We start from the raw sequence: 25,453 nt of genomic DNA on the forward strand, positions 1-25,453 counted from the left end.
GTATCTTGGTATGTACGGAAAATTGTGTACAGGTGTGTGAGTGCCCTATAAGGAACAGCTGGCTGGGATGATTTAGAGAGAGCGATCGAGGATTAATTAAAAAGATGAGAGGGCAATCAAGATATATATATGAGGAAGAATGAATTAACTGTGAGGTAAAGACAGAACATTTGAAACATTTAAAACATTTGAAACATTTCTTAATAGCCCATTAGGTACAGTTACATATGTTTTTGCATGTATTGTTAGAGGCCAGCCTTTACATAACACAGAGATAAGAGAGAGACAGAACTAGACAAGGCTATCTCGACCGGTAGGCGCTGTATTGCAATTTTGAGACCAGAAATGGCTTTGCCGTGATGTACTCTCCCAGGAGAGTCCCCATTTGCAAGGAAATAGCCCCAATAACGTAGATAGCTTTCCAGATTTTGCTCGAAAACCCACACATACGTTACACCTCCTGCTGTATGGAGACCTTGAGCAGGGATTTTATGTACCGCCCAAAAAAGTTATAAATCGGGTTCTAATGAGTGTTCTATAAAGGGGGGTATTGCAAGACTTTCGCTTCTCACATTACGTATTCATAAAGGTCAAAGAGGGGGTCAATCGGGTTCTCATGAGTGTTTCTACAGGTTCATGGTACAGAGGAGGGGTCACACTACCACCAGGGTCATAGAACTACTCCTGGAAATGCCCTCAACTCCTATGAAAGCCTTGTCAAATAGGTGTTTCTTCAGGTTCATGGTACAGAGGAGGGGTCACACTACCACCAGGGTCATAGAACTACTCCTGGAAATGCCCTCAACTCCTATGAAAGCCTTGTCAAATAGGTGTTTCTTCAGGTTCATGGTACAGAGGAAGGGTCACACTACCACCAGGGTCATAGAACTACTCCTGGAAATGCCCTAAACTCCTATGAAAGCCTTGTCAAATAGGTGTTTCTTCAGGTTCATGGTACAGAGGAGGGGTCACACTACCACCAGGGTCATAGAACTACTACTGGAAATGCCCTCAACTCCTATGAAAGCCTTGTCAAATAGGTGTTTCTTCAGGTTCATGACAGAGGAGGGGTCACACTACCACCAGGGTCATAGAACTACTCCTGGAAATGCCCTAAACTCCTATGAAAGCCTTGTCAAATAGGTGTTTCTTCAGGTTCATGGTACAGAGGAGGGGTCACACTACCACCAGGGTCATAAAACTACCCCTGGAAATATCCACAACTCCGACGAAAGCCTTATCAAAGAGATATTCTAAGTATATACATTCATAAGTATATACATACGCCATCTTGCATTGGCTCATGCTGCCCTCCCGGAGCTCATCTTTAATCCTAGAATCTAGAGTCCGGGTTGATAGGTGGTCTTCTGGACAGCATGTGGGTAGTTTTAAGCCACTCGGCGGCGGCTGAAAAATCCCAGCTTGGTGGCAACCATGGACGGGCTTGTCAACCTGGTGGAGAGAGAGGTAGGTTAGGGTAGCTTAGGGTAGGGTAAGGTAGGTTAGGTAAGGAGGAGAGGCTAGATTTGGCAGGGAGGGAGAGATATGGCAGGGACACAGGCAGGGAGAGTGATTTGGCAGGGACAGAGGCAGGGAGAGGGAAATATTTGGCAGAGACATGTAAAGAGAGCAGGGGAGGACACAGTGCTGGGAGTTTTAGTAGAGGACCTGGAAACAGTGCTCAGAAGGGAAAGACTCCGATGGTTTGGACATGTAAAGAGAGCAGGGGAGGACACAGTGCTGGGAGTTTTAGTAGAGGACCTGGAAACAGTGCTCAGAAGGGAAAGACTCCGATGGTTTGGACATGTAAAGAGAGCAGGGGAGGATACAGTGCTGGGAGTTTTAGTAGAGGACCTGGAAACAGTGCTCAGAAGGGAAAGACTCCGATGGTTTGGACATGTAAAGAGAGCAGGGGAGGACACAGTGCTGGGAGTTTTAGTAGAGGACCTGGAAACAGTGCTCAGAAGGGAAAGACTCTGATGGTTTGGACATGTAAAGAGAGCAGGGGAGGATACAGTGCTGGGAGTTTTAGTAGAGGACCTGGAAACAGTGCTCAGAAGGGAAAGACTCCGATGGTTTGGATATGTAAAGAGAGCAGGGGAGGATACAGTGCCGGGAGTTTTAGTAGAGGACCTGGAAACAGTGCTCAGAAGGGAAAGACTCCGATGGTTTGGACATGTAAAGAGAGCAGGGGAGGACACAGTGCTGGGAGTGTTGGAGAGATTGGAGGTAGAAGGAAGGAGACCAGTTGGTAGACCTAGGAAAACATGGAGAAGGTGTACAGGAAGACTTGGCACTGATGGGATTGGATGAGCATCGGGCAGAAGACAGAGCAGAATGGAGGTAGAAGGAAGGAGACCAGTTGGTAGACCTAGGAAAACATGGAGAAGGTGTGTACAGGAAGACTTGGGATTGATAGGACCGTATAAGCATTGGGCGGAAGACAGAGTAGAATGGAGGAGAGCCATAAAGCGTCCAACCGCTCAGGAAGATTGAATTAAATGGACCTTAACCTAAATAATGATGATAATGACATTGTACTTACCAGGGATTGAGTGGTCATAGTAGTAGTAGTAGAAGTATCAGCTGTCATGGAAGTACTATATAAGGGATTCAATAGTACACATAGTAGCTGTATAGAGGATTTAATAGTACATATATCAGTATAGAGGATAGTAATAGTAATAGTAGTAGTAGTAGTAGTCTCAGCGATCTCCTTGAGTCCGTCGTCAATGTAGATGCCGTTCCCCACCTCCACCACCTTAGTAACATTGATGTGGCCGAGGTCAACAACATCCGCCGAGAACATCTCACAGAACTCCTTGTCCGAGGCGAGCTTGACCCGGCCGCCAACCTTCAGCCAGCTCGATCTCCGCCGACGCTGCCTGGGAAAGGTCAGGTCAGGTTAGGTTAGGTCGCGGGAGGTCATGGTGGGGTCAAACGAGGGTGGGTTATGTTTTAGGAGGCAAGTAAAGAAATGGAAAAAATCACTGGGCCGTTTTTTTATATATATATTTTTGCGTGTGTGTGTTTGTGTGTGTGTGTGTGTGTGTGTGTGTGTGTGTGTGTGTGTAGTGGAAGGCAGGGTACAGGGTTCCTCTTCTTACTAAAACCTTGATTAAAAGAAAATAAATAAATAAATATAAATCCTGGGAGCTATTTTATTCTTATGTTATGTAAATGGTATGTCAATTAGTGTTTCCTATCCACTACTTTTATATGCAGATGACACAGTATATATATTAGCTGTAACACACAAGGATGCCACATGTAATAACCATACTATTGAGCCAATCTGTGGGTTCATTTTCTTCAACAATGACACCTAGTCTTTCCATATGGTCTAATTCCTTCTTAAGTTTATCCCTCAGAGCAACAGGTATTTCTCTAGGAGGGTGAGCCACAGGGACAGCACTTGGACCAAACTGTAATTCAACTGTTGGAAAGTTGGAAAGTTTTGTTTAGTGGGTGCAACATCTGTGGTCATATGCCGGAGGGAGACAGAAGAGGAAGGAAGGAAAGTTTTGTTTAGTGGGTGCAACATCTGTGGTCATATGCCAGAGAGAGACAGAAGGGGAAGGAAGGAGTTTTGTTTAGTGGGCGCAACATCTGTGGTCATATGCCGGAGAGAGACAGAAGAGGAAAGGATTATAGGAGAAGGGAACAGACCCCAGGAGACGGGACACAACCCCCGATTAATACCTGGTACCCATTCACTGCTGGGTGGACAGGGGCGTAGGGTATCGGAAAAGCTGCCCAAATTTTTCCACTCTGCCCGGGAATTGAACCCGGGATCTCTCAGCCAAGTAATTTACCTGTACCATCCAGCAGGCATCCCAGTCCCTCAAATACATCAAAGAATTCCTCCAACATACCATTTGCACCATGAATTGTAGGCAATGTCCAGCGCACACCTGTGGTCGACGCATGTGTAGGCATTGGCACCCTTCAGCTGCATGGGTGAAACCTTAGACATCTGTGAGAGACAGAGAGATTGACAAATAATATAGAGGGAGAGGAAGATAACAGTGAGATACAGGGATTTTAACACGATAATGAGGTTAACCTGGTAGCAGCGATGGGCCAAATTTGTGGCTTTACCGTGTAGCAGCGACAGGCCAAATTTGTGCCATGATATAAACCCCCAAAAATAGATGATACATAATCTGATCGCAAATGCTTTGATATATATGAAATGGTTTGTGTGAGGGGTGATTTTTTCTCATTTTTCTCGCTTGGAGGGACCATTAAGAAACATGATCCCCGCTGCTACTAGGTTAATATCTGTGTTTTTATGAGCGTTTTTTTCAAGTTCATTGTGCAGAGGAAGGGTCAGACTACCACCAGGGTCATTAAACTACCTCTGGAAATGCCCCAAATACCTATGAAAGCCTTGTCAAGTATTTATTTTCTACAACAAAGGAGACAGCTCAAGGGCACACACAAAAAAGGAAACTATATTAAAAAAGCCCGCTACTCGCTGCTCCCAAATACCATGTGTCAATTCCTGTGCAGATGACAAAAACCTGGATCTTCAAGTCCCTCCCTGTCTTAGCCTGTGGGGGGAGTCTCAACGCCCTGCCCCTGCTGTGGGTGGTGTGGGGGGGTGTGGGGGTCTGGTGCAGGGCCCACAGCTCCACCGTCAGGCTCAGGGGGGAGTCTCCAGGTCCGACAGGTGCTGGGGAGGGAAGGCACCATATCAGAACACTCCTTACCCTGAGAGCATGTCAAGATATGTAACATTGCAACATTCAGTAGATATGTACCATTAAAACCTCTCTTGAACCCAGCCAGTAAAACCTCTCTTGAACCCAGCTATTAAAACCTCTTGTAAACCCAGCCAGTAAAACCTCTCTTGAACCCAGCTATTAAAACCTCTCTTGAACCCAGCTATTAAAACCTCTTGTAAACCCAGCCATTAAAACCTCTTGTAAACCCAGCTATTAAAACCTCTCTTGAACCCAGCTATTAAAACCTCTTGTAAACCCAGCCATTAAAACCTCTCTTGAACCCAGCTATTAAAACCTCTTGTAAACCCAGCTATTAAAACCTCTTGTAAACCCAGCTATTAAAACCTCTTGTAAACCCAGCTATTAAAACCTCTCTTGAACCCAGCTATTAAAACCTCTTGCAAACCCAGCTATTAAAACCTCTTGTCATCCCAGCCATTAAAACCTCTCTTGAACCCAGCTATTAAAACCTCTCTTGAACCCAGCTATTAAAACATCTTGTAAACCCAGCCATTAAAACCTCTTGTAAACCCAGCCATTAAAACCTCTCTTGAACCCAGCCATTAAAACCTCTTGTAAACCCAGCCATTAAAACCTCTCTTGAACCCAGCTATTAAAACCTCTTGTAAACCCAGCCATTAAAACCTCTTGTAAACCCAGCCATTAAAACCTCTCTTGAACCCAGCTATTAAAACCTCTCTTGAACCCAGCTATTAAAACCTCTCTTGAACCCAGCTATTAAAACCTCTCTTGAACCCAGCCATTAAAACCTCTTGTAAACCCAGCCATTAAAACCTCTTGTAAACCCAGCCATTAAAACCTCTTGTAAACCCAGCCATTAAAACCTCTTGTAAACCCAGCCATTAAAACCTCTTGTAAACCCAGCCATTAAAACCTCTTGTAAACCCAGCTATTAAAACCTCTTGTAAACCCAGCCATTAAAATCTTACCTTATCGCTTGTGTGAGTCTTCCCCTGCATAGGAACAGCTGCGTCATCCAGGGGTAGACCAGGGAATCAACCACTCATATCCACAGTAGACCAGGCAATCGACCACTCCTCCAGGGGCCGGTAGACCAGGAATTCAACCACTCAGCGGATGACCAGTGTTGTGTAGCTCTCCAGTCTGAAATCGAGGGAGTTTGTAACCTAACCGATCATGGATATTAATCAGTGTTTTTACTCAAAGACAAACTGTGTGCGATGAACATTCAGCGACTAGGAAATAATCACTGGATATTTACGACACAATAACAAAAATATCCGAAGCCACACCTGAACCATTGGGTACCTGCGACATTATCAGTAAAGGCAATTAGGACACTCACTCACCAGGACGTCTCAGAACAAGTGCGCCGAGGACTATTATGGAGGCTAACATGGCGGTAGTCCGGGGCGTGGAACCTCATCAACCGTAGCGGTGTGTTCTGTGGTTGAGGCTCGGCCGTGGAGGTTTCTTGTAGACCCGGGTGGATGTGGTAATGCCCGGGTGGAGCAGCAACGGCCGTAGAGGGTTGGGATGTACACTGTAGACTCTTATGTATACTGTAGAGTCTTCCATGGCAAACGTTGCCCGTTCTTTACTAACTAGAGAGAGAGAAAGACACAGAGAGAGATTGAGAGATAGAGAGACAGACAGAGACAGAGACAGAGAGACAGATTGAGAGAGAGAGACAGAGCAACACACACACACACAGACGTACGCACAGTGCAGTGAGGGAGAATTAAGCAACACACACACACAGACGTACACAGTGCTGGGAGGGAGAATTAAGCAACACACACACACACACAGACGTACACAGTGCTGGGAGGGAGGAAGGACAGGCAGCATGGCGGTACATTGTTTATTACGGAACGAAATTCGCGTTACAGCTGCAAGGTGCTCTCAACCACAATGCCTTACAAAACCAGCAGTAGTTACCTCCTCCTGCTGCAGCGACCTCCCCAAGACGGAGGGCCCCCAGACCCCGCCCAGCGAGGATGCGCCTCCCCGGCCACCTGGTCAAAGCCTGGTCAACCAGTCAGCCAGAGAGGTGCGCCCCCGCCGACAGGGCCCAGAAGCCTTCCGCATCGGGCGGGTCACCACAGCCTCCTCTTCTTGCTGCTCAGGAACACAACAGGCTAAAAGGCAACAGTTACACACACGGACATATAAAAAAAAGAAATCCTAACCGACATCTCAGAGGGAGACGCCCAAAGGCGGCAGACTCAAACGCAGAACGGAAAACACCCGTTCTGTGAAAGAGCCAACCGTCGTACCCCTAACACCTAGGCCCCACCAGCCTCCTCCTGTGAGGAAAACTGGTCCTCCGTTTGGGCAGCTCGTCAGGAGCTACCCTGACGGCAAAGCTGTAACACAGACTGGCCCGCGTACAACTCCGCCGCCTAAACTATCACCTTGCCAGACCTCCCTACGGGAGAATCTGACATCTATCTGCGCGTCTTTCAAGCGTTGCTCCGACTCCCTAACCGCCCGACCACCCGTCCGCCGCCCGTTCCCACGTCGCCCGCCGTCCGCCCATCCGCCCCCCCCCTACCCGCCGCAAGCGTGCGAGCAGAGGTACGACGAGCGTCAGTGCGGCGGAACGTAGCGTCGGGTTCCGTGCGTTCGTCGTGTGGCCGTCGGTTCAGCGTGAACGCTGCTGCCTGCCTACCTGACCGAGGGTGGGGTGCCCGCCCGACCCGACCGCAAGGTGGCCTGCCTAACTATCTTATGTCCCGACTGACAGCCTAACCACCAGATAGCTTGCCTGTCACCTGCTAGCCTGACTGCCAGGTGGCACACCGCCCGTCGGCCTGATGGACAGACGGCCACGCCCATGCCTTCCTGACACAGTGATTAGCTAAGTCCCCACACAAAAAAGACACTCACACAAAAAAAAAACTCACACACCCTACATAACCTGCACCGTAGTGCTACCCCAAACCTCAGCAGCTCCCGCGTTGCACACCGCCACCGCCGTTGGTCGCCCGGCAGCATCCACCCAGCGCCTGCCAGGGACAACAGCTAAAGAGCTAGGGAGGAAGGGGGTTATGGGGAAAAAAACATGCATAGAAATGAAATCCTAGCAGTCACACAGCAACACACAGCAAAAGGTCAAACACACGGCAGGCCTGCCATCACACACACAAACACACACAGCACACACTAAACCAAATACCGTGGATATACCGTAGTGACGTGATGTGATGTCCTCGCTGCACGCGCCTCCGGACTGCCACACACACACACACACGCTAGCTATTGGGTATAAACACACGGGAAAAAGGCATAGAAAAAAAAGACATCCTAAATAAAATAACACACACAAGCACTCAGCGGGGGTTTGGGGAGGCAGACGGAGGAGGGCCAGTTGGCATGGGAAAGGGGAATCGCCCTGCCCAGGAGATGGATATGGTCTTGGCACCCCCCCCCTGGCGTGAAGGTTACCCAACACACCAGGCGGTAAGGCTCGACACAACCCAAATCCCAGGAGGCTCATCCCCCAACCCACTTCCAGCCCACCAACCATTCTACCCCACCCTCCCTTACCCACTAAGTACCCACAGGCATACACCAAAAAAGACTCACTCCCATCAGACTCCTTGGAAGAAGGCAGCCTGATCCACCTAATAAAAAAGCCAGGCTCAACCTTACGGAAGAGTCTGGCAAAACGTCGGCGGAGACAACGCGAAAGACTAACGCCTGGCCAAGCAGAGCCCGACCGCTCTGACACCCGGAAGAGAGGCCAGAGTAGCTAGAGTCGGCTTCCTCCTACGGAGAAAACCGACAAAAAAACTTCAGACATCTCGGAGGGAGACCGTCTGAAGGTGGAAGACTCAAACGCAGAACGGAGTCACACCCGTTCTGTGAAAGAGCCAACCGTTGTTACACCTAACACCCTAACACCCTAACACCCTACACCAGCTAAACAAACACCCTACACCCTGACGTGCTGCTCCCGCGCTGCGCCGATGCTCTCCGCTTACGCGCCTCTGAAAGAACAAGACCGACTTAGACACAACCCAGGAGACTGACGGAGAATTAGACACACTATGAAAATTATACTAGAGCAACAGTATTTAATGATCTTGTTATTTGACTGATTATCATTTCATTACTATTATTGGTATTGTTATATTCATTACTATTATTGGTATTATTATATTCATTACTATTATTGGTATTATCATAATCATTATCATTGTTTACCTGGGCGCCAGAGGATACAGGCAAAGGGTGACACACACGGCCACCTCCATCAACGTGTCTCTCCAGGCGGGGCAACACACTGGAAGTACAGGGAGACTCAGACATGCGGAGAGGCAGCGGCAGAGACATCCAGACATCTTGGCTCAGACACAGGTGGCTGCTCCATTAACCCGGCAGCAGTGACGGGCCAAGTTTGTGGCTTTACCGTGTAGCAGCGATGGGCCAAGTTTGTGCCATGATATTTAAACCCCCCAAAATAGATGATGCATAATCTGATCACAAATGCTTTGATATATATTATGAAATGGTTTGTGTGTCCAAACTCCTTATGCAAGAGTTAAGAACATAAGGAGTCTGCAAGAGGCTGGTTAGGCTATACAAGGCCATGGCTTTATCTAACCTCTTCTTGAATGTATCTATGGTATTGGCACCCACAACATGGCCCCCAAGCCTGTTCCACTCATCCACCACTCTGTTAGTAAACCAATTCTTGCCTATGTCTTTGTTGAATCTGAATTTGTCTAACTTAAAACCATTGCCACGCGTCCTACCTGGCTCTTTTACTATCAAAATCTTATTGACATCCCCTTTATTAAATCCCTTCATCCATTTATAGACTTCGATCAAGTCTCCTCGCAACCTTCGCCTTTCTAGCGAGTGTAGATTTAACTGCTTCAGCCTGTCTTCATAAGGCAAGTTTCTCACCCCCTGAATCATCTTTGTCATCCTCCTCTGTACAGATTCTAACATCTTGATATCCATTCTATAGTAGGGGGACCAGAACTGAACCGCATAATCGAGATGAGGTCTAACTAGTGTTAAGTAAAGTTTGAGGATGACTTCAGCACTCCTATTGCTTACGCTCCTTGAGATGAAACCAAGTACTCTGTTGGCCCAATTTTTGGCCTGAATGCATTGAGCCCTAGGACGGAGGTCAACGCTCACTAGGACTCCTAAGTCTCTCTCAAGCCCAGACCTGCTTAGAGGAGTGCCATTTAAGGAGTAATTGAGTGAGGGATGATTCCTACCTACACTCAGAATGCTACACTTCCCAACATTGAATTCCATCTGCTACTTCCCCGCCCAATCATATAGTCTGTCAAGCTCATCCTGGAAAACGGTAGCGTCCCTGTCTGATTGGATTACTCTACTGATTTTGGTATCATCTGCGAACTTGCTGACATCACTACTAATTCCTGTGTCCGAGTCATTGATGTAAATAATAAAAAGCAGAGGACCCAGCACCGACCCCTGAGGGACTCCACTCGTAACACTGCCCCATTCAGATTTTTTACCATTGAACTGCACTCTCTGCTTCCTACCACTGAGCCACGCCCTGATCCAGTTCAAAACTTTACCAGCTACGCCGTGAGCCTGTAATTTTAGTAATAGCCGGTGATGAGGGACTTTGTCGAACGCTTTACTGAAATCTAGATACAATATGTCATAGTTTTCATCTCGGTCAACTGCCTCGATTACTTTAGTGTAGAAGGAAAACATGTTAGTAAGGCAAGACCTACCCTTTGTGAATCATGAATTAAATTATGCTTTTCTAGATGGTCCAGAATGCTCCCGGCTATAATTTGTGGCTTTACCGTGTAGCAGCGACGGGCCAAATTTGTGGCTTTACTGTGAAGCAGCGATGGGCCAAATTTGTGGCTTTACCGTGTAGCAGCGACGGGCCAAATTTGTGCCATGATTTAAACTCCCCAAAATAGATGATGCATAATCTGATCACAAATGCTTTGATATATATTATGAAATGGTTTGTGTGAGGGTGATTTTTCTAATTTTTCTCGCTTGGAGGGACCATTAAGAAACATGACCCATGCTGCTACCACCACCACCGGGGTAAGGTCAACAAAATTGTAATGCCAAAATTTAATTAAGTATGGGAAAGATAGAAATTAGGGAGGATAAGTAGTTTTAAGTATTTTTAAGAATATATAAATTCCATCTCTATCTCTCACGTACTTAACTGAATTTTTCTAAACTATAAATGGTCAAATCATCACTGATCTCCTCTATTATGCATATATAATCATTTTTGCAATTCCTAACATTATATACTCATTTAAATAATTTTTCACACATATATATAAATACTACTCTTACATATACCCAATACTGTCCAACCCCTCATGCAAGAGTTAACCAGCATCTTCATTCTTTCATCCCTATACTGTCCAACCCCTTATGCAAGAGTTAACCAGCATCTTCATTCTTTCATCCCTATACTGTCCAAACCCATTATGCAAGAGTTAACCAGCATCTTCATTCTTTCATCCCTATACTGTCCAAACCCTTTATGCAAGAGTTAACCAGCATCTTCATTCTTTCATCCCTATACTGTCCAACCCCTTATGCAAGAGTTAACCAGCATCTTCATTCTTTCATCCCTATACTGTCCAAACCCATTATGCAAGAGTTAACCAGCATCTTCATTCTTTCATCCCTATACTGTCCAAACCCATTATGCAAGAGTTAACCAGCATCTCCACTCTTTCATCCCTATACTGTCCAAACCCATTATGCAAGAGTTAACCAGCATCTCCACTCTTTCATCCCTATACTGTCCAACCCCTTATGCAAGAGTTAACCAGCATCTTCATTCTTTCATCCCTATACTGTCCAAACCCATTATGCAAGAGTTAACCAGCATCTTCATTCTTTCATCCCTATACTGTCCAAACCCCTTATGCAAGAGTTAACCAGCATCTTCATTCTTTCATCCCTATACTGTCCAAACCCATTATGCAAGAGTTAACCAGCATCTTCATTCTTTCATCCCTATACTGTCCAAACCCATTATGCAAGAGTTAACCAGCATCTTCATTCTTTCATCCCTATACTGTCCAAACCCATTATGCAAGAGTTAACCAGCATCTTCATTCTTTCATCCCTATACTGTCCAAACCCATTATGCAAGAGTTAACCAGCATCTTCATTCTTTCATCCCTATACTGTCCAAACCCATTATGCAAGAGTTAACCAGCATCTCCACTCTTTCATCCCTATACTGTCCAAACCCATTATGCAAGAGTTAACCAGCATCTTCATTCTTTCATCCCTTACACTGGTAAACTCTGGAGCATCCTTCCTGTGTCTATATCTCCTTCTGCCTTCGACTTGAATTCTCTCACGAGGAATGACGTATCGAGACACCTCTCCTCCCGAAACTGACCTCTCTTTCGGCCGCTCATAACTTTTGTCTCTGAAGGAGCAGCAATTAACCCAAGAACATCGGCAGACCCTTTTCTGGGGTTTCACGAGTCATGGCTGTGGTACGGTGGACCCTAAAAAGGGCTCGCCATAAAACCCCTGATTCAAGCTAATTGTAGGTGGTTGTGGCATACCGCAACCCACCATGCATGATAAGTGGTGCAGTAAGGTCACGGCAGACTGAATTAGCTATCCATACAGTAATCACTTGTCAAATTCTTTAAAGTAGACAACAAGCGACTCTCGGCTAGATGTCACGCGTCACAAGACTGTTTATTTTGTGACAAACACCACACAGAGTGGAGTTTGAGTAAAAGAAATATTCTTAATGGCTTTATAGTTATGAGAGGAGCAAGTGCTCTGATGTACGTTCCATGCTCTTTTCTTAGTCTCAAAATGCAGTGTAATTTTGCCATTTCTCGGCCACTTCTCGGCTTTCCCATTGCCGACGCCCACGGGTTAAGCCCTTCCCTGCGGAGGATCTATATAGAGACGTTTGGAAATTGGGACTTTTTGTCGGCGCGTCTGTGTATAGACGTTTGCTCTCATTTGCCCTCATTAGATAGTATCATGGCGCCACTATAAACACTCGCCTGCGCCAGAACGGGCTGGGCCGACCCCCCCAAAAAATAGAAGATTCCTTACTACTGACAAAATGAACAAAATAAATTATTATTAGGCATCTCAAACCCCTGGACACTTGCCAACATTGCCTCTCAAGGACAGTCACCCTTGTGCCTTGTTGGATATGTGTAATTCACCGACGAGAGTATTTTCTAAATCCTTCCTATTTCTCAACACGTCCTCTGCGTGTATCGAAATAACACGAGGAATTAATCAAGATCAGGGTATTCGCCGGCTGCCTGGGATTGAACCCGCGACCAGCGTGACGGGAGAGCCACTCACTCCTTACCGAGTCGGCCAAAGAGGTGCCCCCCTGGCTAAGTGGGTTATGGGAGGCTCGTTCATCAGGCCATCGCCGCACTACATATGCAACGCACATCAGCTGACACTGGGAATTTTTGCATTTTTCCTAGTTTCTTTTATTATTATAGTCTATCATGTCAAGGAGTAGGAGACCTCTTGAGCCGGAGGAAATGACTCCTTTGGTAGCTGAGGATATAGATGCTGATTTTTTTGGATGATTTTGATGATCCTGACTCATGTACCATCAGTGGTTACACTCTAAACCTTCATTTGAATGTATCAATATACATATAACCAGTCTAACTTAACCCTTTCATTGCTAAACGCTTGCAGTGGGCGTTAGGCGTATTTGCTGGTGGTGCTAAACGCTCACTGCGACCACCAGCCGCACTAAAATCTCCCGTGTATGAGAGTGTTCCAAACAGTAAGTAATTCTCACAACACAGGATTGACAAGTGAGTGTTTTCTACTAAACTTGGTGGAAAATCATGTCAGCCCTGCTGCCGGGAAGGGGTTAACGGGCTTTTTCTAAACCTATTTTCTCATTGCCCTAGAGTGGTTTCTTTAGCTGTAAAAAACAATATCCATTATCCACACAACTATATCAAAATGCTTACCGGTCTCCCCAGCTGAAGAGGTCACGGACAGAGGAGGTCATGTGCGCCTCCCCAAGCCCATGTCCCCCGGCGTCCATCTCCCGGAACACTGCCACACAAACAAACGCTAGCTATGGGTATAAAAAAAGATTACGTGCAAAAAGTTCACACACAAAAATACATCCTAACAAAATAATAGTGCGAAGGCATAACGCCAACGCACACACACACACAATCATACGACAGGCCTGCCATTCACACACAGACGCACACACAAGAGAACCCACTTAACCAAACCGTTGGTGTCGTCGCGATGAGTCCTCTGCATGGTCCGTCCGCGGCATCCTGCAAAAACAGAAAGGCATATTAGAAAAGGGAACATTAAGGGCCGCTTCCACAGTCCATCACAGTCTTTGTAACACTCCTGAACCAAGCTATAGAATCCCATACTGTTCAAAATGGTGCGGTCTTCGATGACACACTAAATACAAAGAGCTTTTCCTGTATTGTGTCGTCAAATTTGTGGACTTGAATAAAAACAGGATCTCAGCTTACTCATCTCCCTTCTCTTCCCTTTCCTTCATATCATAAACACAGCTTTTCCTGTATAGTCTTGTCTAATTTGTGAACTTGAATATAAACAGGATCTCGGCTCACTCGTCTCCCAATCTCATCTCCCTTCTCTTCCCTTTCCTTTGTAGCATAAATATACAAGACCTTTCCTGTATAGTCTCGTCAAATTTGTGAACTTGAATATAAACAGGATCTCGGCTCACTCGTCTCCCAATCTCATCTCCCTTCTCCTCCCTTTCCTTCGTATCATGACAATATAAGACCTTTCCTGTATAGTCTCGTCAAATTTGTGAACTTGAATATAAACAGGATCTCGGCTCACTCGTCTCATCTCCCTTCTCCTCCCTTTCCTTCGTAGCATAAACACACAAGACCTTTCCTGTATAGTCTTGTCAAATTTGTGAACTTGAATATAAACAGGATCTCGGCTCACTCGTCTCCTAATCTCATCTCCCTTCTCCTCCCTTTCCTTCGTAGCATAAACACACAAGACCTTTCCTGTATAGTCTCGTCAAATTTGTGAACTTGAATATAAACTCCAGACACCGTACAAGGAAATTTCGAAGGCTCTGGTATTGGTTTTGGAGCTTACTAACCCATCATGAGGAACTGTGAAACTGGGCCTTAGACACGGATGCAGAATTATAGCCATGCAAAAGGCAAATTACTTATATATAGTACATGAAACTGGCCATCACGGGGAGTTAACTCATGGCAAAATATATTACTAACCCCGGAAATTAAGTGAGACTGAAAATTTAAAGAAGCATTATGTGAGAGAGCACCGTGCAGGGCTTAGTAACAAGGATTTCGGTTAATTTACATTCACGTACGGATTGAGATATCGGCAAGGCTTGAAGCTGCCGATATCTTTACATGGAAGAGGCGCCTGGCTGGGACGGACAATTATACAGGGACAAAGCAAACTAGGACTGACAATTATACAGTGACAAAACAAACTAGGACTAACAATTATACAGTGACAAAACTAGATAGGATTGACAATTATACAGTGACAAAACAAACTAGCAAGCAGAGCCGGGCACCACAAACACACTGGAAGGAACCTTGAGCGAAAGATAACTTAGACATTACTTAAAAGGAAGGAAGGGATGAAGATAGCCAGAGGAGGAGGAGAAGGAGGAAGAGAGAGAATGGACGATAGGAAATAGGATGCAAGATTTGACCGCCAGAAAGAACGTCACTCAAAGGATAACTTAGACATTAATTAAAAGGAAGGAAGGGATGAAGATATATATATAGAGAGGAGGAGGAGGAGGAGGAGGAGAGAGAATGGATGATAGGGAAATGAGATGCAAGATTTGACCACCAGAAAGAATTATAAACGTTAATTAAGCAAAAGATAACTTATTTATTAAAAGGAAGGAAGGGTTGAAGATAGACAGAGGAGGAGGAGGAGGAGGAGGAGGAGAGAGTAAACTTAAGACTAAAAACAATCACTTGATATCATTTAGTATTCCATAATGTTGCCGAGCTCTGCAAACTAGTCACTCCCAATGATTAGACAGCTAACCAGTGATAGCCTATCCTCACTAACACACTGAGGACATATGTTGACCTAAATTGACCTATCTATCTTGGTGTGACTCTCCGTGATGTCTCCCCTGCTTGGCCCGGCATCTCCGCGGTCCCACACGAGTCCGGCCTCTGTCACGGCAGCTCTGGGAAGACAAAACATATCTGACAGAAAACATACTGCATGACACACGAGGCTGGTCCATATACATACTGCATGACACACGAGGCTGGTCCATATACATACTGCATGACACACGAGGCTGGTCCATATACATACTGACCATATACATTCTGCATGACACACGAGTCTGGTCCTCTTACATACTTCATGACACACGAGGCTGGTCCATTTACATACTTCATGACACACGAGGCTGGTCCATACATACTGCAAACATCCATCACCATTAAGTCAATACCCCATCCATCACCATTAAGCCAACACATCCATCACCATTAAGCCAACACATCCATCACCATTAAGTCAATACCCCATCACCATTAAGTCACATCCATCACCATTAAGTCAACACATCAATCAACATTAAGCACACACCACCATCACCATTCAGCCAACACATCCATCACCATTAAGCCAACACATCCATCACCATTAAGCCAACACATCCATCACCATTAAGCCAACACATCCATCACCATTAAGCCAACACATCCATCACCATTAAGCCAACACATCCATCACCATTAAGCCAACACATCCATCACCATTAAGCCAACACATCCATCACCATTAAGCCAACACATCCATCACCATTAAGACAACACATCCATCACCATTAAGACAAAACCACCATCACCATTAAGCCAACACATCCATCACCATTAAGCCAACACATCCATCACCATTAAGCCAACACATCCATCACCATTAAGTCAATACCCCCATCACCATTAAGCCAACACATCCATCACCATTAAGCCAACACATCCATCACCATTAAGTCAATACCCCCATCACCATTAAGCCAACACATCCATCACCATTAAGCCAACACATCCATCACCATTAAGCCAACACATCCATCACCATTAAGCCAACACATCCATCACCATTAAGCCAACACATCCATCACCATTAAGCCAACACATCCATCACCATTAAGCCAACACATCCATCACCATTAAGCCAACACATCCATCACCATTAAGCCAACACATCCATCACCCTTAAGACACAACATCCATCACCATTAAGCCAACACATCCATCACCATTAAGCCAACACATCCATCACCATTAAGCCAACACATCCATCACCATTAAGTCAATACCCCCATCACCATTAAGCCAACACATCCATCACCATTAAGTCAATACCCCCATCACCATTAAGCCAACACATCCATCACCATTAAGCCAACACATCCATCACCATTAAGCCAACACATCCATCACCATTAAGCCAACACATCCATCACCATTAAGCCAACACATCCATCACCATTAAGCCAACACATCCATCACCATTAAGCCAACACATCCATCACCATTAAGTCAACACCCCCATCACCATTAAGCCAACACATCCATCACCATTAAGCCAACACATCCATCACCATTAAGCCAACACATCCATCACCATTAAGCCAACACATCCATCACCATTAAGCCAACACCCCCATCACCATTAAGCCAACACATCCATCACCATTAAGCCAACACATCCATCACCATTAAGCCAACACATCCATCACCATTAAGCCAACACATCCATCACCATTAAGCCAACACATCCATCACCATTAAGCCAACACATCCATCACCATTAAGCCAACACCCCAACACCACTAAGCCAACACATCCATCACCATTAAGCCAACACATCCATCACCATTAAGCCAACTCATCCATCACCCTTATGTCAATTACCCCATCACCATTAAGCCAACACATCCATCACCATTAAGCCAACACATCCATCACCATTAAGCCAACACATCCATCACCATTAAGCCAACACATCCATCACCATTAAGCCAACACATCCATCACCATTAAGTCAATACCCCCATCACCATTAAGCCAACACATCCATCACCATTAAGCCAACACATCCATCACCATTAAGCCAACACATCCATCACCATTAAGCCAACACATCCATCACCATTAAGCCAACACATCCATCACCATTAAGCCAACACATCCATCACCATTAAGTCAATACCCCCATCACCATTAAGCCAACACATCCATCACCATTAAGTCAATACCCGCATCACCATTAAGCCAACACATCCATCACCATTAAGCCAACACATCCATCACCATTAAGCCAACACATCCATCACCATTAAGCCAACACATCCATCACCATTAAGCCAACACATCCATCACCATTAAGCCAACACATCCATCACCATTAAGCCAACACATCCATCACCATTAAGTCAATACCCCCATCACCATTAAGTCAATACCCCCATCACCATTAAGCCAACACATCCATCACCATTAAGCCAACACATCCATCACCATTAAGTCAATACCCCCATCACCATTAAGCCAACACATCCATCACCATTAAGCCAACACATCCATCACCATTAAATTAAGCCAACACATCCATCACCATTAAGCCAACACATCCATCACCATTAAGTCAATACCCCATCACCATTAAGTCAACACATCCATCACCATTAAGTCAATACCCCCATCACCATTAAGCCAACACATCCATCACCATTAAGTCAATACCCCCATCACCATTAAGCCAACACATCCATCACCATTAAGTCAATACCCCCATCACCATTAAGCCAACACATCCATCACCATTAAGCCAACACATCCATCACCATTAAGCCAACACATCCATCACCATTAAGTCAACACATCCATCACCATTAAGCCAACACATCCATCACCATTAAGCCAACACATCCATCACCATTAAGCCAACACATCCATCACCATTAAGCCAACACATCCATCACCATTAAGCCAATACCCCCATCACCATTAAGTCAATACCCCCATCACCATTAAGCCAACACATCCATCACCATTAAGTCAATACCCATCACCATTAAGTCAATACCCCATCACCATGAAGCCAACACACCCTTCAACATTAAGTCAATACAACCCTCACCATTAAGCCAACACATCCATCACCATTAAGCCAACACATCCATCACCATTAAGCCAACACATCCATCACCATTAAGTCAATACCCCCATCACCATTAAGCCAACACATCCATCACCATTAAGCCAACACATCCATCACCATTAAGCCAACACCCCCATCACCATTAAGCCAACACATCCATCACCATTAAGTCAACACATCCATCACCATTAAGCCAACACATCCATCACCATTAAGTCAATACCCCCATCACCATTAAGCCAACACATCCATCACCATTAAGTCAATACCCCCATCACCATTAAGCCAACACATCCATCACCCTTTTTCTCTCTCTCTCCTTCCTTATTCTCTCTCTTCTCCTCTCCTCTCTCCTCTCTCTCTCTCTCTCTCTCTCTCTCTCTCTCTCTCTCTCTCTCTCTCTCTCTCTCTCTCTCTCTCTCTCTCTCTCTCTCTCTCTCTCTCTCTCTTATTCTCTCTCTCTCTTATTCTCTCTCTCTCTCCCTCTCCCTTATTCTCTCTCTCTCCCTCTCCCTTATTCTCTCTCACTCTCCCTCTCCCAGTGAAAACCCTAACAACTCTGAACACTCCAAGGACTGTCTTACCATAGATCACATTAATGGCCAATCCCTACTCGCAAACTTTGATGAAATAAAATGTTAATGAGTGACAGAAATACAGATATTCTTTGCGTCAGCGAAACATGGCTCTCCCCTTACACTCCCGACACATACATCAACATTCCCAATTATAAAGTGTTCAGGTGCGACGGCGGCCGAGGTGCAGGTGTCTGTCTCTATGTTAGTGATACCCTTGCTTCTGAAATAATAGACACTAAAATAACTAAACAAACAGGGACTGAAGACATATGGGTCCGAGTGCAGTGCAGGATATTACCATCTGTCATAGTAGGATGTATTTACAGACACCCAAAGGCTCTCACTAATTCATATGATCATATAACTGAAACTATACGATCTATTATGCTTCATGAAAAAACATTCCTAGTACTAGGCGACCTAAATGACGACCTTCTCTCGCCTACCAGCAAACTCTCACGCTTACTAAAGAATAATAAACTAACACAACTAATAAGCAAACCCACACGACTAACCCCCACCACTGCTACACTACTGGATGTAATAATAACCAATAACCCTGACCTCATATTACACAGTGACGTAATCCCTAACCCTATAGATGATCACGATCTTATAACATCAACAGTCAATATGAAAAGCCAAAACGAATACCAGTTATAAAAACATTCAGAGACTTAAAGTTAAAAGATAAATTCTGCGAAAGCCTGCTAAACAACGTCACCGAACTGAATCAAATATTAAACACGGATAATGTTAATGACCAAGTGAGCATACTAACTTCAGTGTTCACCAGATGCTTAGACAACCTTGCTCCAATGGTAACACGTGAAATAAAACGGCCCCCTGCTCCCTGGATCAACAATGAAATTAATGAATGTAAAAATCTCAGAAATACAACACAACGTAACCTCAAAAACAATAGAAAAGATAAAATACTACAAGATAGGTACAGATACCTGAAGAAACGCGTAAAAACCCTAATTAATATGTCCAAAAATAATTACTATCAGTCCCAACTCAAAGATTGCAAAGGTAATACGTCTGCCACCCTGAAAATATTACATACGAGATGAAAAAAAACATAAATTAGGACTTGCATCGAAAATAACAGCTCTGAGGGCGTGGTTGTCCCTTTCTGGGCCAAGGCAACAAAGTTTTGCATATTCACACAAAATCTCGCGGCACTCACTCCCATACACTTTACAATAAGTGCTATGGCCGGACAATCCCACTGTCCGAATCATCACCCCTCTCCCCTACTTAAGGACGGGGCTTGTAGATGAGGGCGGGATTCGAACCGAGTCCAACATTTACGTGGGCGGGTACGGAGCACAGACACATAACATGGAAGTGCTGAGGGCGGGATTCGAACCGAGTCCAACATTTACGTGGGCGGGTACGGAGCACAGACACATAACATGGAAGTGCTGAGGGCGGGATTCGAACCGAGTCCAACATTTACGTGGGCGGGTACGGAGCACAGACACATAACATGGAAGTGCTGAGGGCGGGTATCGAACCGAGTCCAACATTTACGTGGCGGGGTACGGCACACAGACACATAATGTGGCGGGTATCGAGACCCGGGAGATACATAGTCGGGGGCCGTAACACATAAACACTTAGCAGATACGGGAGCAGCGGGTTCAGGCGAAGCGCTCCCGCCACCAACACACAGAATGATGGACGGAGACTTGTGGAGGAGGTGGAGGTTTGTGAGAGACTGAAGGGCTGACGGAAGGTACAGGGTGCAGAAAGGAAGGGAGTGCGCTTGTCCCGCCAACTCTTCTTTGTGTGTGTGATAGCTGTTCGGCGTAGTCCGCTTGTTTGCCTGTTGGTGGGGGGGGGAGCAGGCCTCTAGTTAACGGTCGTGTGTGTGTGTGTGTGTGTGTGTGTGTGTGTGCGTAATAGTTGTTCCGTGTAATTCGCTTGTTTGCCTGTTGGAAGGGGCGGAGCAAGCCTATTGTTAAGGGTTCTGTGTGTGTGTGTGTGTGTGTGTGTGTGTGTTAACGGCCACTTTGAATGTCGTTAAGCCCAGGGTGTGGCGTCATGAGACATCCGGGTATCATGAGACATCCCATATCCTCATATACCTGAATTTCGACAAGGTACCGTGTCTTTTGTCATCTGCTTTTTTTTTTTGTCGGGGTCTGTCCCACCCAAGTTTATTTATTTTATCATGAAAGCAAATGATGACGTATGTGTGTGTGTATATAACGAGGATATTAACAATCACTCTTCTTCTTCTTCTTGTGACCTAATAAGCCTTGCATCGCTATTTAAGTCCTCATTAGTACTGTTTTACACTTAGATGTTTCACTTAGTCACTCCATGATAGTAAAGTTTACGTTCCGCGATGGTAAAATATGGATATGGGATGTCTCACGACACCGGATGGCAGATGACACCACACCTCTCATAATATTATACGGGCTAGTTAAACGTGTGTGTGTGTGTGTGTGTGTGTGTGTGTGTGTGTGTGTGTGTGTGTGTAATTTATCATATCCTGATCACGGGCCCGATCCGAATAAGCTCATTACAATTATAAATGTCCTGGATATTTTAAGATGTCCAGGCTATTAACATTTCAGTATATTTATCTTAGGGAATTCGTTATCTTCCTGGGCTTCTGTTTAAGGTTTTTCTTTTATCACAATGTATTCTGAAAATGTCTCAAATAAGTAGTTTCATATATTTATCAAACTTTGTAAAGCTTAATTTTTAACTATTTTTTTAGCCAGTAAAGACACAAGAGCTCTGTATATTTTAGTGACTATATAAAGATTTTACTGAAGTGCTGAATGTGGACTAGAAATTGGAAATGTTCTTATATTAACGGAATTATTAGCATTCTTAAATAACTTCCGATTTATGTATGATGTTTTGGTTTTATGTATATTTGTGGTCAATAAATATCTATCTATCTATCTGTCAGTGTGTGTGTGTGTGTGTGTGTGTGTGTGTGTGTGTGTGTGTGTGTGTGTGTGTGTGTGTGTGTGTGTGTGTGTGTGGGCGGGGGTGATCTCCGACCATTATACGAGTTAGTTAATGTGTATGTGTGTGTGATAGATAGATAGGTAGATAGACAGACAGAGAGAGAGAGAGAGAGAGAGAGTACTGATTGCGATATTTCTCTCTCTCTCTCTCTCTCTCTCTCTCTCTCTCTCTCTCTTTCCTTGTTTTTGGCCCTTGACCAATTTCCATTCAGATATAGTGTATGGAGAAACGAAATGGTACACACACACACACACACACACACACACACACACACACACACACACACACACACACGGCCCGGTAGCTCAGTGGATAGAGCGTCTGCCTCACAACCCGAAGGTGAAGGTAAGTTGGGTTTATCTTCTTTCACGTGTATCCCCTGTTCACCCAGCAGTGAGTAGGTACGCGACGTTAGGCACGGATTAATGACCTCGTTGTCGCGGTGTGTTGTGTGTGAGTGGTCCTACCCAAAGATCGGTACACACACACACAAACACACACACACATGCACACAACTATAGCAGCTCTTGTGAAACTATAAGAGAGAGAGAGAGAAACTATACCCATCAACAATATCATTAATTAACTATAAAATTCAACATAATTATCTTTCATATCCACTAAAAAAAGACAAAATCAACACCTGTCATTATTATTTTCAAGGTAACCGACTATTTTTTCCTTACTATCTTTGCCTGTCTGTCTATCTATTTGTCTGTCTATCTATCTGTTTGTCTGTCTGTCTGCTTGTTTACCTTACATGTTTACCTCAACTCCAGAAATACCTTGACAACTAATATGGCTTGGTTTATTACGATTATTTTCTTCCTTGTTATACCTGTCTGCCCACTCTCTCCAATACCTGAATCACCTTTGAATGAGAAAAAGAAGAGAAAAAGAGAAGAGGTGAGGAGGTGGATAAGAGGAGGAGGAGGAGGAGGAGGAGGGAAATAAGAAAAAAATGAATAATTGATATGAATGACCTCCCCAAGCTCGGCCACCTATATCCTTAAGAAGAGGAGAGGAGGTGGATAAAGAGGAGGAGGAGGAGGAGGAGGAGGAAAGAACGAGAACCCAAATAACTGCCTTCATATATAATTATCGTTTAAATGGTTAATTATTATTGCTTAACCAGGCTCGAACCTCAGCCTGCCAGCGGAGCTTTATCCACTGAGCTACTGGAACGGTGTGTCTGCCTGTCTGTGTGTGTGTGTGTGTGTGTGTGTGTGTGTGTGTGTGTGTCCTTGAAGCCTGGCAGCGCACTAACCGACTGAGCTACGGAGTGGTGTGTGCATGTGTGTGTGTGTGTGTGTGAGAGAGAGAGAGAGAGAGAGAGAGAGAGAGAGCATTAATATCAAAAACGTTATTTACAACACTTTACAGCATTTTCTCTCTCTTTTTAATCTTACGAATTCATCCTCACTTTTCTCGTAATAACAATAATAATAATAATAATAATAATAATAATAATAATAATAATAATAGTAATAATAATAGTAGGTATTAGTATTAGTAGTAGTAGACGTAGTAGTAGTAGTAGTAGTAATAATAATAATAATAATAATAATAATAATAATAATAATAATAATAATAATAATAATAATAGTAGTAGTAGTAGTAGTAGTAGTAGTAGTAGTAGTAATAATAATAATAATAATAATAATAATAATAATAATAATAATAATAAGCACTTACCTCACTTCCTCCCTTGACTTTCTTATTTCAAACCGTATCCAAGCTTTTCCAGGCACTAGGAATGGCACTGCAAGATCACTGGCACCACATTCCCCTCTCAATGGCACTGTGGCACTCGGGAACACGTAATTCCCTCTAAAACTTTAAAATATATAATTGCAACTCCATCCCCCCCTCGCCATTTTTCCCCTTCTCTCATTTTGTCCTATTTATCACATTATCCGAGCTTTCCAGGACCTAGGATTGGCACTGTGACATCACTGGCACCTTTGTCTTCCCTTGATGGCACTGTGGCACTTAGGGAACACGTAACATGCCCAAAAACACGAAAAAAAACGTCGGCACTTGAGTGAACTCCCCTCCTTCACCCGCCATGTTCCCTCCCTCCCCTCAGTTTATCATCGTTTTTTACCTTATTTAGGGGCTCCCAAGGTCTATATATGGCACCCACGTAATCTCTGGCCCTTTTTATCCTTCCTGTGGCACTGTGGTTTGCTGGCACCGCGTACTTAGCGCAAAATAAGTAAAAAGGATTAAGTTTTGCGCTGCGTCACAGACCAACTCAGCTGATTCGCGCGGGAGACTGACTCATTTTCTTCTTCTTCTTCTTCTTCTTCTTCTTTTTCTATTTCTTTTTATCTTCCTATTCTTCATCTACTTGTTTTTCTCGTTGTTTTCCGTGTATTTTTCTTTTTTTCTCTTTTTTTATCTTTTTCTGTTCTCATAAACCTTTTTTCCTCTCTCTCTCTCTCTCTCTCTCTCTCTCTCTCTCTCTCTCTCTCTCTCTCTCTCTCTCTCTCTCTCTCTCTCTCTCTCTCTCTCTCTCTCTCTCTCTCTCTCTGTGCGTTACTGTCTCCCTGTGATTGTCTGATATGTAATTCTATGTAATTCTATGTAATTCTCTCTCTCTCTCTCTCTCTCTCTCTCTCTCTCTCTCTCTCTCTCTCTCTCTCTCTCTCTCTCTCTCTCTCTCTCTCTCTCTCTCTCTCTCTCTCTCTGTGCGTTACTGTCTCCCTGTGATTGTCTGATATGTAATTCTATGTAATTCTCTCTCTCTCTCTCTCTCTCTCTCTCTCTCTCTCTCTCTCTCTCTCTCTCTCTCTCTCTCTCTCTCTCTCTCTCTCTCTCTCTCTCTCTCTCTCTCTCTCTCTCTCTCTCTCTGTGCGTTACTGTCTCCCTGTGATTGTCTGATATGTAATTCTCTCTCTCTCTCTCTCTCTCTCTCTCTCTCTCTCTCTCTGTGTGTGTGTGTGTGTGTGT

The 25,453-nt window shown here is 44.6% G+C and overlaps 3 long non-coding RNA genes across 9 annotated transcripts; all 3 read right to left on the reverse strand.

Annotated features, from left to right (window-relative positions):
* Nucleotides 1-1,573: 1,573 nt before the first annotated feature.
* On the reverse strand, nt 1,574-6,994 carry LOC126981981 (uncharacterized). 2 transcript variants are annotated; one of them, XR_007734407.1, is made up of 6 exons: nt 6,062-6,994; nt 5,681-5,855; nt 3,876-4,678; nt 2,134-2,885; nt 1,948-2,040; nt 1,574-1,854 (listed from the first exon to the last, which is right to left on the reverse strand). It is a non-coding gene; the product is annotated as an uncharacterized LOC126981981 (long non-coding RNA). The 2 variants fall into 2 exon arrangements; XR_007734408.1 differs by having other exon boundaries at nt 1,574-2,040.
* On the reverse strand, nt 4,918-5,668 carry LOC126981983 (uncharacterized). The gene is made up of 3 exons (XR_007734411.1): nt 5,501-5,668; nt 5,251-5,400; nt 4,918-5,025 (listed from the first exon to the last, which is right to left on the reverse strand). It is a non-coding gene; the product is annotated as an uncharacterized LOC126981983 (long non-coding RNA).
* Nucleotides 6,995-8,321: 1,327 nt separating the features above from the next.
* Nucleotides 8,322-24,760, reverse strand: LOC126981984 (uncharacterized). 6 transcript variants are annotated; one of them, XR_007734416.1, is made up of 5 exons: nt 24,606-24,760; nt 15,822-15,924; nt 13,691-14,014; nt 8,925-9,003; nt 8,322-8,707 (listed from the first exon to the last, which is right to left on the reverse strand). It is a non-coding gene; the product is annotated as an uncharacterized LOC126981984 (long non-coding RNA). The 6 variants fall into 6 exon arrangements; XR_007734417.1 differs by lacking the exon at nt 24,606-24,760 and adding an exon at nt 24,194-24,208; XR_007734413.1 differs by having other exon boundaries at nt 8,323-8,707; nt 15,832-15,924; nt 24,606-24,759.
* Nucleotides 24,761-25,453: the final 693 nt, after the last annotated feature.

Source organism: Eriocheir sinensis, chromosome 49 (assembly GCF_024679095.1).
Source record: "Eriocheir sinensis breed Jianghai 21 chromosome 49, ASM2467909v1, whole genome shotgun sequence".
Taxonomy (NCBI): Eukaryota; Metazoa; Arthropoda; class Malacostraca; order Decapoda; family Varunidae; genus Eriocheir; species Eriocheir sinensis.